At 41.7% G+C, this 18217-nt stretch overlaps 2 non-coding genes across 2 annotated transcripts; one reads left to right on the top strand and one right to left on the bottom strand.

The window, feature by feature from the left end:
- Positions 1 to 3727: 3727 nt before the first annotated feature.
- On the bottom strand, positions 3728 to 3834 carry LOC130984392 (small nucleolar RNA R71). Its single transcript, XR_009088330.1, has one exon. It is a non-coding gene; the product is annotated as a small nucleolar RNA R71 (small nucleolar RNA).
- Positions 3835 to 17658: 13824 nt separating this feature from the next.
- LOC130984214 (small nucleolar RNA R71) lies at positions 17659 to 17760 on the top strand. The gene has a single exon (XR_009088162.1). It is a non-coding gene; the product is annotated as a small nucleolar RNA R71 (small nucleolar RNA).
- Positions 17761 to 18217: the final 457 nt, after the last annotated feature.

Raw genomic sequence — 18217 nt, 5'->3', positions numbered from 1 at the left:
AAATCTGATTCAAAGACCAAAAAGGACTGCAGATGCTGTTGGATTCTGACCTCCCTGCACTCGAAGTGGATTTTCTGGAGCTACAGAAGCCCAAATGGCGCGCTCTCAACGGTGTTGGAAAGTAGACATTCTGGGCTTTCCAGCAATATATGATAGTGCATACTTTGCCCAAGATTTGATGGCCCAAACCGGCGTTCAAAGTCACCTCAAGAAATCCCGGCGTTAAACGCCGGAACTGGCACCCAAATGGGAGTTAAACGCCCAAACTGGCACCAAAGCTGGCGTTTAACTCCAAGAAGAGTCTCTGCACGAAAAATGCTTCATTGCTCAGCCCAAGCACACACCAAGTGGGCCCGGAAGTGGATTTTTATGTCATTTACTCATTTCTGTACACCTTAGGCTACTAGTTTTCTATAAGTAGGACCTTTTACTATTGTATTAATCATCTTCTGATCTTTGGACCCTTTTTCTTTAGATCTTTTGATCACTTTGGGAGGCTGGCCATTCGGCCATGCCTAGACCTTGTTCTTATGTATTTTCAACGATGGAGTTTCTACACACCATAGATTAAGGTGTGGAGCTCTGCTGTACCTCGAGTATTAATGCAATTACTATTGTTCTTCTATTCAATTCCGCTTGTTCTTTGTCCAAGATATCACTTGTTCTTCAACTTGATGAAGGTGATGATTGACGCACATCACCATTCTCACCCATGAACAAGGTGACTGACAACCATTCTTGTTCTACAAGCATCTGAGGCTTAGTGAATATCTCTTGGATTCCTGATAACACGATGCATGGTTGATCGCCTGACAACCGAGTGCTCGCCTGACAAACGAGCCAACCATTCCGTGAGATCAGAGTCTTCGTGGTATAGGCGAGAACTGATGGCAGCATTCAAGAGAATCCGGAAGGTCTAACCTGTCTGTGGTATTCTGAGTAGGATTCAATGACTGAATGACTGTGACGTGCTTCAAACTCCTAGCAGGCTAGGGCGTTAGTGACAGACGCAAAAGTATCAATGGATATTATTCCGGCCTGAACGAGAACCGACAGATGATTAGCCTATGCTGTGACAGAGCATCAGGGACGTATTTTCACTGAGAGGATGGGAGGTAGCTGCTGACAACAGTGAAACCCTACACGAGCTTGCCATGGAAAAGAGTAAGAAGGATTGGATGAAGGCAGTAGGAAAGCAGAGAGACGGAAGGGAAGGCATCTTCATGCGCTTATCTGAAATTCCTACCAATGAATTACATAAGTATCACTATCTTTATCTTTTATGTTATTTTCATTCATCATCATATACATTTGAGTTTGCCTGACTAAGATTTACAAGATGACCATAGCTTGCTTCAATACTAACAATCTCCGTGGGATCGACCCTTACTCACGTAAGGTATTACTTGGACGACCCAGTGCACTTGCTGGTTAGTTGTGCGAAGTTGTGTAATGCCATGGAATTGAACCACCAAGTTTTTGGAGTTCATGACAGGGATTATGAGAGTTGTGAAAGTATTGTTCACAATTTCGCGCACCAAGTTTTTGGCGCCGTTGCCAGGGATTGTTCAAGTTTTGAGCAAGCTTTTGGTAACAATGCCTGGGATTGTTCTAGTTTGGACAACTGACGGTTCATCTTGTTGCTTAGATTAGGTATTTATTTTTTTCGAAATTCTTGAAGATGAATTCTAGAGTTTCATGATGATTTGTTGAAATCTGGCTGGCTGAGAAGCCATGTCTAATCTGATTGGACCGAGGTTTCAACCTATCACCACAAGAGCTTGTTGATTTTCATCAATTTTGCTTTTGGAGTAGTGATCTGCTAAGGCTTGGCTGACCTTTGGTCATGTCTAGTGTTTTGGACCGAAGCTTTCTTTGAAAGCTTGGCTGGCTGTAAAGCCATGTCTAATTCCTGGACCGGAGTCTTAGACTAGCATTGCACTGATTCCTGGAATTCTCATTAAGAATTTTGATATCTTTTCCCACTTAATTTTCGAAAAACACAAAAAAAATTATAAAATCATAAAATCCAAAAATATTTCTTGTTTGAGTCTAGAGTCTCATCTTAAGTTTGGTGTCAAATGCATGTTTTTGTTATATTTTTCGAATCCATGCATATTTCTTGTTTTGATCTTTGAATTCTTTTGGCTTGAGTGTTTATGTGTCTCATGTAGTGTCAGTAGTATACAAACTGCTAAGTTTGGTGTCTTGCATGCATTGTTATTTCATTCTTGTTGCATTTTGATTATTAAAAATCCAAAAATATTTTTTTATTTGTGTCTTTTCAAGTCAATAATACAGAGAATTGAAGATTCAGAACATGCTACAGAGGAATTATACAGAAAGAGCTGAGCATTCAAAAATGCCCAGTGAAGAAGGCAGACTGGCATTTAAACGCCAGCCAGGGTACCTGGTTGGGCGTTTAACGCCCAAAAAGGTAGCATTTTGGGCGTTAAACGCCAGAATGTATACCATTCTGGGCGTTTAACGCCAGGATGGTGCTAGGGGGAAGATTTTATTTTCAAATCAATTTTTTTTCAAGTTTTCAAAGTTTTTCAAAATCAAATCTTTTTCAAATCAAATCTTTTCAATCAAATGTTTTCAAAATTAATTTCTTTCCTTTTTAAAAGATACTTACTAACAAGTAATGATTTGATTGAACATTTTTTGCCTTTTCTGTTGAGGAAGGTTTTATGTTTGAATCATATCTTTTCTTGTTAGGCAAGTCATTTATTTTCAAATCATATCTTTTAAAATTGTTTTCAAATCATATCTTCTCAATCACACCTTTTTAAGACCATAACTTTTCAATCATATTTTTTTTTTAATCACATCTTTTTCAAAATAGTTTTCAATCAAATCTTTTTAAACTTCTAATTTCAAAATCTTTTTCAAAAATCACTTGATTTCTTTTTCACTTTGAATTTTCGAAAATTATCAATCAAATTTTCAAAATGTTTTCAAAATCTTTTAATTGAATTTTTGAAAATTCTCTTCCCTCCTTCTCACATCCTTCTATTTATGGAGTACCACTCCTTCTTAATGCACAATTCGAACCTTATCTAATTAAAGTTCGAATTCTTCTTCTCCTTCTTCTTTCTATTTCTCTTTTCCTCTGACACCTCAAGGAATCTCTATACTGTGACATAGAGGATTCCACATTTTCTTGTTCTCTTCTCTTTCATATGAGCAGGAGCAGAGACAAAGGCATTCTTGTTTAAGCTGACCCTGAACCCGAGAGAACCTTGAAGAGAAAGCTAAGAGAAGCCAAGGCACAACTCTCTTTAGAGGACCTGACCGAATTCTTCAAAGAAGAATAAGACATGGCAGCCGAAAACAACAACAATGCCAACAATGCAAGGAAGGTGCTGGGTGACTTCACTGTACCTACTCCTGATTTCTATGGGAGAAGCATCTCTATCCCTGCCATTGGAGCAAACAACTTTGAGCTTAAGCCTCAATTAGTTTCTCTAATGCAACAGAATTGCAAGTTCCATGGACTTCCAATGGAAGATCCTCATCAGTTCTTAGCTGAATTCTTGCAAATCTGTGACACAGTCAAGACTAATGGGGTTAACCCTGAGGTCTATAGACTGATGCTATTCCCTTTTGCTGTAAGAGACAGAGCTAGAATATGGTTGGATTCTCAACCTAAAGAAAGCCTGGACTCTTGGGAAAAGCTAGTCAATGCCTTCTGGCAAAGTTCTTTCCACCTCAAAGATGGAGTAAGCTTAGAGTGGAAGTCCAACCTTCAGACAGAAGGATGGAGAATCCCTCTATGAAGCTTGGGAAAGATACAAACAATTAATCAGAAGATGTCCCTCAGACATGCTTTCTGAATGGAGCATCATAGGTATTTTCTATGATGGTCTCTCTGAACTATCCAAGATGTCTTTGGATAGCTCTGCGGGAGGATCTCTTCATCTGAAGAAGACGCCTGCAGAAGCTCAAGAGCTGATTGAAATGGTTGCAAATAACCAATTCATGTACACTTCTGAAAGGAATCCTGTGAACAATGGGACTAGTCAGAAGAAAGGAGTTCTTGAGATTGACACTCTGAATGCCATATTGGCTCAGAACAAGATATTGACTCAACAAGTCAATTTGATTTCTCAAAGTCTGTCTGGAATGCAAAATGCACATGGCAGTAAGGAAGCTTCATCTGAGGAAGAAGCTTATGATCCTGAGAACCCTTCAATGGAAGAGGTGAATTACCTAGGAGAACCCTATGGAAACACCTATAATTCTTCATGGAGAAATCACCCAAATCTCTCATGGAAGAATCAAGAGAGACCTCAACAAGGTTTCAACAATAACAATGGTGGAAGAAACAGGTTTAGCAATGGCAAGCCTTTTCATCATCTTCTCAGCAACAGACAGAGAGTTCTAAGCAGAATACCTCTGACTTAGCAACAATGGTCTTTGATCTAATAAAGACCACTCAAAGTTTCATGACTGAAACAAGATCCTCCATTAGGAATCTGGAAGGACAAGTGGGTCAGCTGAGTAGAAAGTTACTGAACTCCCTCCTAGCACTCTCCCAAGTAATAGAAGAAAATCCAAAAGGAGAGTGCAAAGCCATAAACATGGCCGAATATGGAGAGGAAAGAGAGGAGGAGGACGCCACTGAGGAAGACCTCAGTGGGCGTGCACCAATCTCCTCTGAGTTCTTCAATGAGGAACAATGGGAATCTAAGGCTCAAGAAGAGACCATAGAGATTCCATTGGACTACTTCTGCCATTCATGAGCTCTGATGAGTATTCTTCCTCTGAAGAGGATGAGTATATCACTGAAGAGCAAGTTGCTAAATACCTTGGAGCAACATGAAGCTAAATGACAAGTTATTCGGAAATGAGACTTGGGAGGATGAACCCCTTTGCTCACCAAAGAACTAGATGACTTGTTAGGCAGAAACTGCCTCAAAAGAGGCAGGATCCTGGGAAGTTTTCTATACCTTGTACCATAGGCACCATGACCTTCAAGAAGGCCTTGTGTGACTTAGGGTCAAGTGTAAACCTCATGCCCTCTCTGTAATGGAGAAATTAGGGATCTTGAGGTGCAAGCTGCAAGAATCTCATTAGAGATGGCAGACAATTCAAGAAAACAAGCTCAGGACTTGTAGAGAATGTTTGGTGAAGATTGAAGACCATTACATCCCTACTGATTTATAGTCTAGAGACTGGGAAATGCATGGATGAATCTATCATCCTTGGCAGACCCTTCTAGCCACAGCAAAGGCTGTGATTGATGTTGATGGAGGTGAGTTGATCATTCAAGTGAATGAAGAATCCTTGGTGTTTAAAGCCCAAGGACATCCCTCTCACCATGGAGAAGAAGCATGAAGAGCTTCTCTCAAAACAGAGCCAAGCAGAGCCCCACAGTCAAACTCTAAGTTTGGTGTTGGGAGGCCACAACCAAACTCTAAGTTTGGTGTTGAACCCCCACATCCAAACTCTAAGTTTGGTGTTGGGAGGTTCCAACACGGCTCTGAGCATCTGTGAGGCTCCATGAGAGTCCTCTGTCAAGCTAATGACATTAAAGAAGCGCTTGTTGGGAGGCAACCCATGTTTATAGTTAACTATTTTCTTTGTTATTTTATCTTTTTTGTAGGTTGATGATCATAAGAAGTCACAAAAACAATGAAAAAGCAAAACAGAATGAAAAACAGGAAGAAAAACAGCACACCCTGGGAGGAAGAAGCTGCTGGCGTTTAAACGCCAGTAAGCCTAGCAGTTGGGCGTTTAACGCCCAGTCTGGCACCATTCTGGGCGTTAACGCCAGAAAGGGGCACCAGACTGGCGTTAAACGCCAGAAAAGGGCTAGAACCTGGCGTTAAACGCCAGGAATGGGCACCAGCCCGCCAGAAATGGCTCAAAACGTGAATTTTGATGCCATTTGGTGCAGGGATGACTTTTCCTTGACACCACAGGATCTGTGGACCCCACAGGACCCCCACCCACCCACCATCACTCTCTCTCTTCTTCCCCCATTCACCAATCACCTCAACACCTCTTTCCCAAAAACCCTTCACCTATCAAATCCCATCTTTCTCTTCACCACTCACATCCATCCTTCATAAATCCCCACCAACCTCACCCTTCAAATTCAAACCACTTTCCGTCCCAAACCCACCCATAATGGCCGAACCATTACCCCCTCTCTCCTATATATACCCTTCTTCAACCCTTCATTTTCACACAACCTAAACACCACCTTCTCCCTCTTCTTCATTTCTTCTTCTTCTACTCTCTTCTTTCTTCTTTTGCTCGAGGACGAGCAAACATTTTAAGTTTGGTGTGGTAAAAGCATTGCTTTTTCATTTTTCCATAACCATTATGGCATCCAAGGCCGGAGAAACCTCTAGAAAGAGGAAAGGGAGTCCCCTTTTCACTCAAAAAGGGTGAATATCCGGAGATCCGCCATGAGATCCGAAGAAGAGGTTGGAAGTACTTACCACCCCTTCAACAGTCGGAACTTGATGGTTCAAGAGTTCTATGCCAATGCATGGATCACCAAGAACCATGACCAAAGTGTGAACCCGAATCCAAAGAATTATCTCACTATGGTTCGGGGGAAATACTTGGATTTTAATCCGGATAGTGTGAGGGTGGCGTTCAACTTGCCTATGATGCAAGGAGATGAGCATCCTTACACAAGAAGGGTCAACTTTGATCAAAGGTTGGATCAAGTCCTCACAGGGCGCACAATGGAAGCAAGATTCAAGAGGAAAGCCGGTTCAATTGAGAAGGCATGACCTCAAGCCCGTGGCTAGAGGATGGTTAGAGTTCATACAACGCTCAATCATTCCCACTAGCAACCGGTCCGAAGTTACCATAGACCGGGCTATCATGATCCATAGCATCATGATTGGAGAAGAAATAGAGGTTCATGAGGTTATAGCCCAAGAACTCTATAAGGTGGCGGACAAGACCTCCACCTTGTCAAGGCTAGCCTTTCCTCATCTCATTTGTCACCTCTGTTATTCAGTTGGAGTTGACATAGAAGGAGATACCCCCATTGATGAGGACAAGCCCATCACCAAAAAAGGATGGAGCACACAAGACCCCCTCTCATCATGAGATCCCTGAGATGCCTCAAGGGATGCACTTTCCTCCACAAAATTATTGGGAGCAACTAAACACCTCCCTAGGAGATTGAGTTCCAACATGGGACACTAAGGGTGGAGCATCAAGAACACTCCATCATCCTTCATGAAATTAGAGAAGACAAAGAATCATGAGGAGGAGCAACAAAGACAAGGAAGAGACATTGAGGAGCTCAAGCACTCCATAGGACCTTCAAGAGAAGGAAGAGCCGCCATCACTAAGGTGGACCCGTTCCTTGATTTCCTTGTCCTCTATTCTTCTGTTTTTCGAATTTTTGTGCTTTATGTTTGTCCATGTTTGTGTCTTGTGATCATTTGTGTCTTAGTGTCTATGCCTTAAAGTTATGAATGTCCTATGAATCCATCACCTTTCTTGAATAAAATCGTGCTTAATTGAAAAGGAAAAGAATTGCATGAATTTTAAATTTTATAACAGTTTAGTTATTTTGATGTGGTGGCAATCCTGTTCTCTGAATGTATGCTTGAACAGTGCATATGTCTTTTGAATTTGTGGTTCATGAATGTTGGCTCTTGAAAGAATGATGAAAAAGGAGACATGTTACTGAGGATCTGAAAAATCATAAAAATGATTCTTGAAGCAAGAAAAAGCAGTGAATACAAAAAAAAAAAAAAGAAAGAAGCAAACGAAAAAAAAAAGAAAAAGAAAAAAATGAAAGAAAAAGAAAGAATAAAGTTGTGATCCAAGGCAATAAGTGTGCTTAAGAACCCTGGACACCTCTAATTGGGGACTTTAGCAAAGCTGAGTCACAATCTGAAAAGGTTCACCCAATTATGTGTCTGTGGCATGTATGTATCCGGTGGTAATATTGGAAGACAAAGTGCTTTGGGCCACGGCCAAGACTCAATAAATAGCTATGTTCAAGAATCATCATACTTTACTAGGAGAATCATTAACACTATCTGGATTCTAATTCCTAAAGAAGCCAATCATCTGAATTTCAAGGGATAGAGTGAGATGCCAAACTATTCAGAGGCAAAAAGTTAAAAGCCCCGCTCATCTAATTAATACTGATCTTCATAGATGTTTTTGGAATTCATTGCATATTCTCTTCTTTTTATCTTATTTGATCTTCAGTTGCTTGAGGACAAGCAACATTTAAGTTTGGTGTTGTGATGAGCGATAATTTGTACACTTTTTGGTATTGTTTTTAGTATGTTTTTGGTATGATCTAGTTAGTTTTTTAGTATATTTTTTATTAGTTTTTAGTTAAAATTCACTTTTCTGGACTTTACTATGAGTTTGTGTGTTTTTCTGTGATTTCAGGTATTTTCTGGCTGAAATTGAGGGACCTGAGCAAAAATCTGATTCAGAGACCAAAAAGGACTGCAGATGCTGTTGGATTCTGACCTCCCTGCACTCGAAGTGGATTTTCTGGAGCTACAGAAGCCCAATTGGCGCGCTCTCAACGGCGTTGGAAAGTAGACATCCTGGGCTTTCCAGCAATATATGATAGTCCATACTTTGCCCAAGATTTGATGGCAAAGGACTGCAGATGCTGTTGGATTCTGACCTCCCTGCACTCGAAGTGGATTTCTGGAGCTACAGAAGCCCAATTGGCGCGCTCAACGGCGTTGGAAAGTAGACATCCTGGGCTTTCCAGCAATATGATAGTCCATACTTTGCCCAAGATTTGATGGCCCAAACCGGCGTTCAAAGTACTCAAGAAATCCCGGCGTTAAACGCCGGAACTGGCACCCAATGGGAGTTAAACGCCCAAACTGGCACCAAAGCTGGCGTTTAACTCCAAGAAGAGTCTCTGCACGAAAAATGCTTCATTTCTCAGCCCAAGCACACACCAAGTGGGCCCGGAAGTGGATTTTTATGTCATTTACTCATTTCTGTACACCTTAGGCTACTAGTTTTCTATAAGTAGGACCTTTTACTATTGTATTAATCATCTTTTGATCTTTGGACCCTTTTTCTTTAGATCTTTTGATCACTTTGGGGCTGGCCATTCGGCCATGCTAGACCTTGTTCTTATGTTTTCAACGGTGGAGTTTCTACACCATAGATTAAGGTGTGGAGCTCTGCTGTACCTCGAGTATTAATGCAATTACTATTGTCTTCTATTCAATTCCGCTTGTTCTTTGTCCAAGATATCACTTGTTCTTCAACTGATGAAGGTGATGATTGACGCACATCACCATTCTCACAACCATGAACAAGGTGACTGACAACCATTCTTGTTCTACAAGCATCTGAGGCTTAGTGAATATCTCTTGGATTCCTGATAACACGATGCATGGTTGATCGCCTGACAACCGAGTGCTCGCCTGACAAACGAGCCAACCATTCCGTGAGATCAGAGTCTTCGTGGTATAGGCGAGAACTGATGGCAGCATTCAAGAGAATCCGGAAGGTCTAACCTTGTCTGTGGTATTCTGAGTAGGATTCAATGACTGAATGACTGTGACGTGCTTCAAACTCCTAGCAGGCTAGGGCGTTAGTGACAGACGCAAAAGTATCAATGGATATTATTCCGGCCTGAACGAGAAACCGACAGATGATTAGCCTATGCTGTGACAGAGCATCAGGGACGTATTTTCACTGAGAGGATGGGAGGTAGCTGCTGACAACAGTGAAACCCTACACGAGTTGCCATGGAAAAGAGTAAGAAGGATTGGATGAAGGCAGTAGGAAGCAGAGAGACGGAAGGGAAGGCATCTTCATGTGCTTATCTGAAATTCCTACCAATGAATTACATAAGTATCACTATCTTTATCTTTTATGTTATTTTCGTTCATCATCATATACATTTGAGTTTGCCTGACTAAGATTTACAAGATGACCATAGCTTGCTTCAATACTAACAATCTCCGTGGGATCGACCCTTACTCACGTAAGGTATTACTTGGACGACCCAGTGCACTTGCTGGTTAGTTGTGCGAAGTTGTGTAATGCCATGGAATTGAACCACCAAGTTTTTGGAGTTCATGACCAGGGATTATGAGAGTTGTGAAAAGTATTGTTCACAATTTCGCGCACCAAGTACCAAATGAACTCAACAAATGAAATAGAATTTGAAATGGAATCTAGCTACAACTACATCAATTACCTAGCTACCAAACATGAAGTCAAGTGTTAAGCAAGTATCAATCAAAGAAGAATTCAATGGCTATGTACAAATGGTAGATCTTACCATGGTGGGGTGTCTCCCACCTAGCACTTTTGTTTACTGTCCTTAAGTTGGACTTCCACTAGCTCAAAGTTCTTGTTCAAGAGATGCATCCCTCAAGAGGAACACTTCAAATTCCTTGGAGTTCTTTCTTTGCTCACCATGGTACAATTTGAGACGGTGCCCCACCTTGAAAATGTCCGGACTTGATGGGTGGCGCAAGTGGTAGACCCCATAAGGTTCTACTTTCTCTACTGGGTAGGGTCCATCCCACCTTGATCTAAGCTTTCCGGGTAGTAATCTCAACCTTGAGTTGTAAAGGAGGACTAGTTCACCAGGTCTAAATTCCCTTCTCCTAATGTTCTTGTCATGAATGGCTTTCATCTTTTCCTTGTAGAGTCTAGAATTGTCATAGGCTTCTAATCTTAAGCTTTCCAATTCCGCCAATTAAAGTTTTCTCTCTACTCCGGCTCCACCCAAACTCATATTGCATTCCTTTATGGCCCAATAAGCTTTGTGTTCGATTTCTACCGGTAGATGGCATGCTTTACCATATACAAGTCTAAAAGGGCTCATGCCAATTGGTGTTTTGTAAGCCGTGCGATATGCCCAAAGTGCATCGGAGAGTTTAGCGCTCCAATCCTTCCGATTCGGCTTCACAATCCTTTTCAACACATGTTTGATTTCCTGGTTAGAAACCTCAGCTTGGCCGTTTGTCTGAGGGTGGTAGGCCGTGGCGACTTTGTGTATGATGCCATACTTCTCATGAGGCCATCCATTTTTTTGTTGCAAAAGTGGGATCCTTGGTCACTTATGATGCTCTTGGGGAGCCAAAGCGACAAATGATATGTTCCTCACAAAAGAATAAACAACATGAGCATCATCCGTTCGGGTGGGGATTGCCTCCACCCATTTTGACACATAATCGACGGCTAACAAGATGTAGAGAAAGCCATTAGAATTTGGAAATGGTCCCATGAAGTCGATTCCCCATACATCAAAGATTTCACAAAAAAGCATATTTTGTTGGGGGATTTCGTCCTTCTTAGAAATATTTCCAAACCGAATGCATTGGGGACAAGATTTGCAATAGAGGGAAGAATCTTTGAGAAGGGTTGGCCACCAAAATCCGCAATCAAGGACCTTTCTTGCCGTTCATTGGGGGCCGTAGTGGCCACCTCCTTCGGAAGAATGGCAAGCGTCAAAGATTGCTTGGAATTCGGTTTGAGGTATGCACCGTCGCACTATTTGGTTCGCTCCACACCTCCACAAATAGGGATCGTCCCAAACATAGTATTTGGATTCGCTTTTCAACTTATCCTTTTGATGTTTGTTGAGATTAGGAGGGAAGGTGCGTGAAACCAAGTAGTTTGCTATTGGGGCATACCAAGGAACTACTTCCGAGATTGTGTGCAAACCATCTAGAGGAAAGGAGTCATTGATAGGAGTAGTGTCGCCTTTTGTGTGTTCAAGGCGACTTAGGTGGTCCGCCACTAAGTTTTGGGAACCACTCCTATCCTTGATCTCCAAGTCAAATTCTTGTAACAAAAGCACCCAACGAATTAATCTCGGTTTTGATTCCTTTTTGGCCAACAAATACTTTAGTGCCGCGTGATCCGAGTACACTATTACCTTGGAACCAAGAAGATAAGCTCGGAACTTGTCCAAAGCAAAAACAATAGCTAGGAGTTCCTTTTCGGTAGTAGTGTAGTTGGATTGGGCTCCGTCTAGTGTTTTGGAAGCATATGCTATGACATAGGGAATCTTACCCTCGCGTTGTGCTAACGCGGCTCCTATCGCATAATTCGAAGCATCACACATGATTTCAAATGATTGAGTCCAATTTGGTCCTCGCACAATAGGAGCTTGTGTCAATGCTACTTTAAGTTTGTCATATGCTTCCATACATTCCTTGCTCAACTCAAATTCAGTGTCCTTTTGTAGTAGTCGAGAGAGAGGTAAGGCCACCTTGCTAAAGTCTTTGATGAATCTCCTATAGAATCCTGCATGTCCAAGAAAAGAGCGGACTTCCCTCTCGGAGGAGGGGTAAGGTAAACTAGATATGACATTTATTTTTGCCGGATCTACGGAGATGCCTTCTTTTGAGACTATGTGTCCCAAAACAATGCCTTGTTTGACCATGAAATGACATTTTTCAAAATTTAAGACAAGGTTTGTTTTGGTGCATCTCTCTAAGACTTTTTCAAGGTTACCTAAGCAATGATCAAATGAATCACCGTACACACTAAAGTCGTCCATGAAAACTTCCATACATTGTTTTAGAAAGTCCGCAAAAAAGCTCATCATGCATCTTTGAAACATTGCCGGAGCATTGCATAGGCCAAATGGCATACGCTTGTAAGCATACGTTCCAAAGGGGCAAGTAAATGTGGTTTTTTCTTGGTCCTCTAGAGCAATGTGAATTTGGAAGTATCCGGAGTAACCATCAAGAAAGCAATAATATGATTTACCGGCTAGTCGATCAAGCATTTGATCAATGAACGGTAGTGGGAAGTGATCTTTTCTTGTGGCCGCATTCAACCTTCGGTAGTCTATGCATACTCTCCAAGAATTTTGCACTCTTGTTGCTATAAGTTCACCACTTTCATTTTTGATTGTGGTCACCCCGGATTTCTTTGGCACCACTTGGACTGGGCTTACCCACTCGCTATCCAAGATAGGATAGATGATGTCCGCTTCAGGTAGCCTAGTGACTTCTTTTTTCACAACCTCAAGAATGGTTGGATTAAGTCTCCTTTGAGGTTGTCGGACCGGTCTTGCTCCTTCTTTGAGAAATATGCGGTGCTCGCATACTTGGGGGGCTTATTCCCACTAGATCCGCCAAACTCCACCCGATTGCCCTTTTATTTTTCCTCAATACATCTAGCAACTTTTCTTCTTGTTGAGGAGTTAGCTCTTTTGCAATTATCACGGGAAGCTTTTGGGCTTCATCAAGATATGAGTACCTTAGGTGGGGTGGTAGTGGCTTCAATTCCATCTTTTTGTCATTCTTTGAAGTTTGAGTTTCCGAATGGTTTGTATGGTGTGTGGTGTTTAGTTTGCTTGGACCTTCATTTGCTTCTTCAATCATGTACTTCTCATCTAATTTTGCAAGGTGCACTTCGGCAACCATGTTGTCAATTGGGTCACACCGGAATAGAGAGTGATTCTCCGGTGGATGCTTCATTGCTTCTTCTAGGCTAAAACTTACGACTCTCCCATCTATTTGAAATGAGTAGGTTCCCGAGTAGGCATCTAGCTTAAATCTAGAAGTTCTCAAAAATGGTCTTCCAAGTAGGATGGATGATGCTCTCTCGGTTTCGCTTGATGGCATTTCAAGGACATAGAAGTCAATCGAAAACACCAACCGTTTGATATTCACCAATACATCTTCCGCAACACCCGTCATGGTTATTATGCTTTTATCCGCTAGGACAAATCTTGCCGTCGACCTTTTTAGTGGTGGCAACTTCAATACCCGGTAGACGAAGAGTGGCATGATGCTAACACAAGCTCCGAGGTCACACATACAATCTATAAATTGAACTCCATTGACGGTGCAAGTGACCATACAAGGGCCCGGATCATCACACTTCTCGGGCAATGCTCCCATTAAAGCGGAAATAGAACTCCCCAATGGGATGGTTTCCAATTCAAGAATTCTATCCTTGTTCATGCATAGATCTTTAAGGAATTTTGCATATCTAGGAACTTGATGGATAGCATCAAAGAGGGGGATGGTTACCTCAACTTTCTTAAACATTTCTACCATTTTGTGGTCGAGTTCTATGCGCTTCCTAGCTTTCTTTGCAAGTGTTGGAAATGGGAGTGGTTGAGCAATTTCTTCTTCTAAGGTTCTCTTGGTCTTGGGGGTCTCCTTTGTTGGTTGAGCTTCATCTTCAACTATGACTTGTGGTGTCTCCTCTTCCACTACCTCTTCTATATCTATTCTCTCCTCCTCTTGAGTAATTGTGATGGGATTTAAATCCTTTGCTTCCTTCTTTTTTAATTGTGTTCCGGATCTTAGGGTGATGGCATTGATGCCCCCCTTAGGATTGGGTTGAGGTTGAGAGGGAATGACGCTTTGGATTGGGGGTTGAGGAGTGGGATTTGATGGTGTGTCCATTCGTGCAAGAAGAGCTTGTAGTGTAGAGGTGAGGCCTGTGAGACCGGAAGCAAGTGTGTTTTGTAGTTTCTTTTGGCCTTGGATGATGGTCCGGAGTGTTTCATCTTGGTTGAAGGGGGTGGTTGCATATGTGAGTTGAGGAGTTTGTGATTAGTTGGGTGATGCTCTTTGATGTGGTGGTTGGTATGTTTGGTAATTTCTTTGTGGGTTTTGTTGGTTGTATGGTGGCCTATTTTGTGAGAAATTTTGTGAGTTGTTGTTCCATCTTTGACCTCCTCCATTGTTGTTGTTTCCCTGTTGATTGTCTCTCCAATTTTGATTGTGATATCCACTCCCTTGATTGTAGCTTCCTCCTTGATAAGGGTACCCTTGGTTAGGATTGGTTGACTCTTCATCTCATATGTGATTTGATTCGGCTAAGTCAATGATAAGTTGCCATGCTCCTCCGCTTTTATTTAGACAAAGAACCATTGCTAGAGGGTCCAAGAGAGTTCTATCTTGTTCTCGCATCCCTTGACATATGTATCCAAGCAATACTTGAGTGTCAAGCATGTGATTAGGGCATGCGTCTAGTAGCTTACGAAACCATTCCCAATACTCGTATAGTGGTTCCGTTTCACCTTGTACAATACAAGACATTTCCTTCCTTAGCCTATCCATCTTCTCTGGGGGCAAGAATTTATCCAAGAATCCTCGTCTAAGTAAGTCCCAATTGGAGGTGACGTCACTAGATAGAGTGTAGAACCATTCTTTAGCCTTGTCCTCAAGAGAGAAAGGGAAAGCAAACAACCATATAGCAACCTCATCGGATCCTTCCCGTCTAGTTGTTGAGCATATACGATGAAAGTCTTTGAGATGTCGAATAGGGTATTGTGCGGGAAGCCCATGGAACTTAGGTAGGAGGTTGATCAAAGCGGTCTTAAGTTCAAAGTTTGCATTCAAGTTGGGATAAGTTACATGAAGGGGTTGAAGGACATAATCCGGTGCACCCGCTTCCTTGATAGTAACTCTCCTCGGAGCATCCATGGCGTTAGTACCAAAAACAAAAGAAGAGTTGTTAGTGATATTGATGGGAAAATGACTATTGCCTTCTTTGAGTGACGGTTCAATGTTCACTTTTAGTAAGGTGGTTGAGGTGGTGAAAACCTCTTCACCTTTTCCAAACTTTAGCCGCCTCCGAGCTTGTCTAATATGAAACAAAGTTCGTTCTATTTCCGGATCAAAGGGGACTAAGCTCGGATTCGGTTGTGAACGCGTCATGCAATGAAGGGGAAGTGAGATTCATGGTAACGATGAGGGGTTAGTCACTTGAACAATTTACAATGAAATGCAACTATGTACATATATACACATTTATCTAAACAATAACATGGCACACTAAGCAAATTCCCCGGCAACGGCGCCATTTTGATAAACGAAATTTGTCATGCCGATATAGAATTCAATGATGAATATGATCGTGAATATAGTCTAACCGACACTTAAACTTCGCATCAAACAATCCTACAATCTATAACCGAGAGTACTAGTCTCCCGAGTCGTCCTCCCTTGGAATTGCTAAAGCATGCATCTCATTGATTAGGAAGCCTTGTTATGATTCTTTGAAGGTTTAGCAAAATAGATGACAAAAAATCAATCTTTAAAAGACTTGGCCTAGGGTTGGCATTAGAAATCCTATCCTTATAGTTCCTTCAATGATGACAACAATTAGGCCTTGCTTCATTTAGTTAACCCCTAGGTATAGAGGAAAGTCAAATGAGAGTAATTAACTTGAGTCACAAGTCCTAGTTTTACCTTAGGGAAATCTAGCTTTAGTGCACTCCAAGTCAATTAGCAATTTCTAATTCCAAATCAACAATTGACACAAACTATTCAACTCCTTCTAATGATCCAAACCCTATGCCAAGTAAGAGACTTTTACTCCATAACTAGTGTTGGCATTTTATCAAACAATTGATGAGCAAGAATGAAAGTCATAGTAAGAATGAGAAGAAAGTAAAATTAAAAGTGCTTCAACACAAGAAACTAACAACAATTAACAACGAACAACAATGAAAATGAAATTCTCAAGGAATTGATAAAATCCAAAACTACCAAGTTGAATCTAGGATCTATGAAAATTGAGCAATTACCAACACTAATTGAGATTGGAGAAGAAGATCTATGACATGAACAAAGTAAATTAAGAATTGCAATGGATCTCACCAAAGAGTGATTGAAAATTTAGAAAATGGATGAAGATGAACCCTAATGAGAGCTTGGAATCTCTCTCTCCCTCTCCAAGAGTGTAACTAACTATAGCCAAAAATATCTAGAACAATCTAAAATGAGCAAAAAGTCCCTTAACCCTTCAATCTTTGGTCTTCTTAAGCTCTTCCCGCCAAGGCACTTCCCCAAGATGAGATCCCCAACTGTCTCCACGCCCAGGTCACGTGGCTCTTTTAAAAAAATCATATTCGAGCATCGGCGCGCACGCGCAAAGCACGCGTGCGCGCCACTGAGGCATCTTGTAGTGTGCGCGGGGGCGTAATGTACGCGTGCGCGCCCATGGAGATCATGGCCTATCCGCTACACAAGCCGGCTTGTGGCTTGGCTCTTGCCTTTGACTTCTAGCTGCTCAATCCACGCGGGCGCGCCAAGTGCGTGCACGCGCCCTTGCTGAAGTTTCCAAAGCTCAATTTCTCATGCTCCCTTCCTTTGCGCCCGTTCTCCTTCTCTCTTCCGGTTCATCCCTGCCCTATATTCTGAAACCACTTAGCACACAGGTCACGGCATCGAATGGCACCAAAAGAAGATTAGAAATGTATCTAATTTAGTGCGAAATAAGCATGTTTTCATCCATGAGGCAAAGGTTAGGAAAGGAACACAAAGTCTCGTATTTTCATATAAAAAGCGTGTGGAATCATTGATAAAACCCCTGAAATCGATACAAGATAAACCCTCAAAATGGGGTTTATCAGTGATTTCTCCATCCAGAATTGTAAGTTTTGAAGTATGGATTATGGATCTATCTGGGTGAGTTTCCAACATAATTGGCTTGTTCCCGTTTACCTTCTTCTCCTATATTCACTCCTTCTTGAGCTGGTGATGAAGTGATGACTGTTGCAACTTTGTTTTCTTCTACTTTCTTGGTGAGATATGCTAGCTGCTTGGTAATCATCTTATTTTGAGCCATCAATGACATCTATGGCTTCTTCAATGGTTTTCTTCTTGTTTAGAGAGCCCCCTGATGAATGGTCTACAGCCAACCTTCATAGAAAATGTGAAGTTGAACCCGTTCATTGAACATGTCCGGTGGGCATCTTCTTATTAAATCCTTAAACCTCTCCCATGCCTCATAGAGAGTTTCACCATTTTGTTGCCTGAACGTTTGCACCTCATCTCTCAGCTTGTTAATTCTTTTAAGGAGGATAGAATCTTGCCAAAAATTTGTTCACCACATCTTCCCAATTTGTCAAGCTCTCCTTCGGGAAGGACTCCAACCACTTAGATGCTTTGTCCCTGAGTGAAAAAGGGAACAAAAGCAGTCTATAGACATCCGGATGGACTCCATTAGACTTCATAGTGTCACATATTCTCTTGAATGTGGTTAGATGTTGATTGGGGTCTTCTTGGGCACTTCCTCCAAATGAACAGTTGTTCTGAACAAAGGTAATGAGCTGGGATTTTAATTCAAAGTTGTTGGCATGTATGGTGGGCTTTTGGATGCTGTTTCCACAATTTCTTGGGTTTGGATTGATGTAAGAGCCTAGAACTCTCCTCTCTTGCCCAGCATAATTTACAGGGCCATCTCTGCCATGGTTGTGAGCTTCTTCTTCATGGTTGTTTTCCAAGTTCTCCTCCATGTT

The sequence above is a fragment of the Arachis stenosperma genome, chromosome 5 (assembly GCF_014773155.1).
Source record: "Arachis stenosperma cultivar V10309 chromosome 5, arast.V10309.gnm1.PFL2, whole genome shotgun sequence".
NCBI lineage: Eukaryota > Viridiplantae > Streptophyta > Magnoliopsida > Fabales > Fabaceae > Arachis > Arachis stenosperma.
The sequence above is the reverse complement of the archived record's forward strand: the minus strand, read 5'-3'. Positions and strand labels throughout refer to the sequence as shown.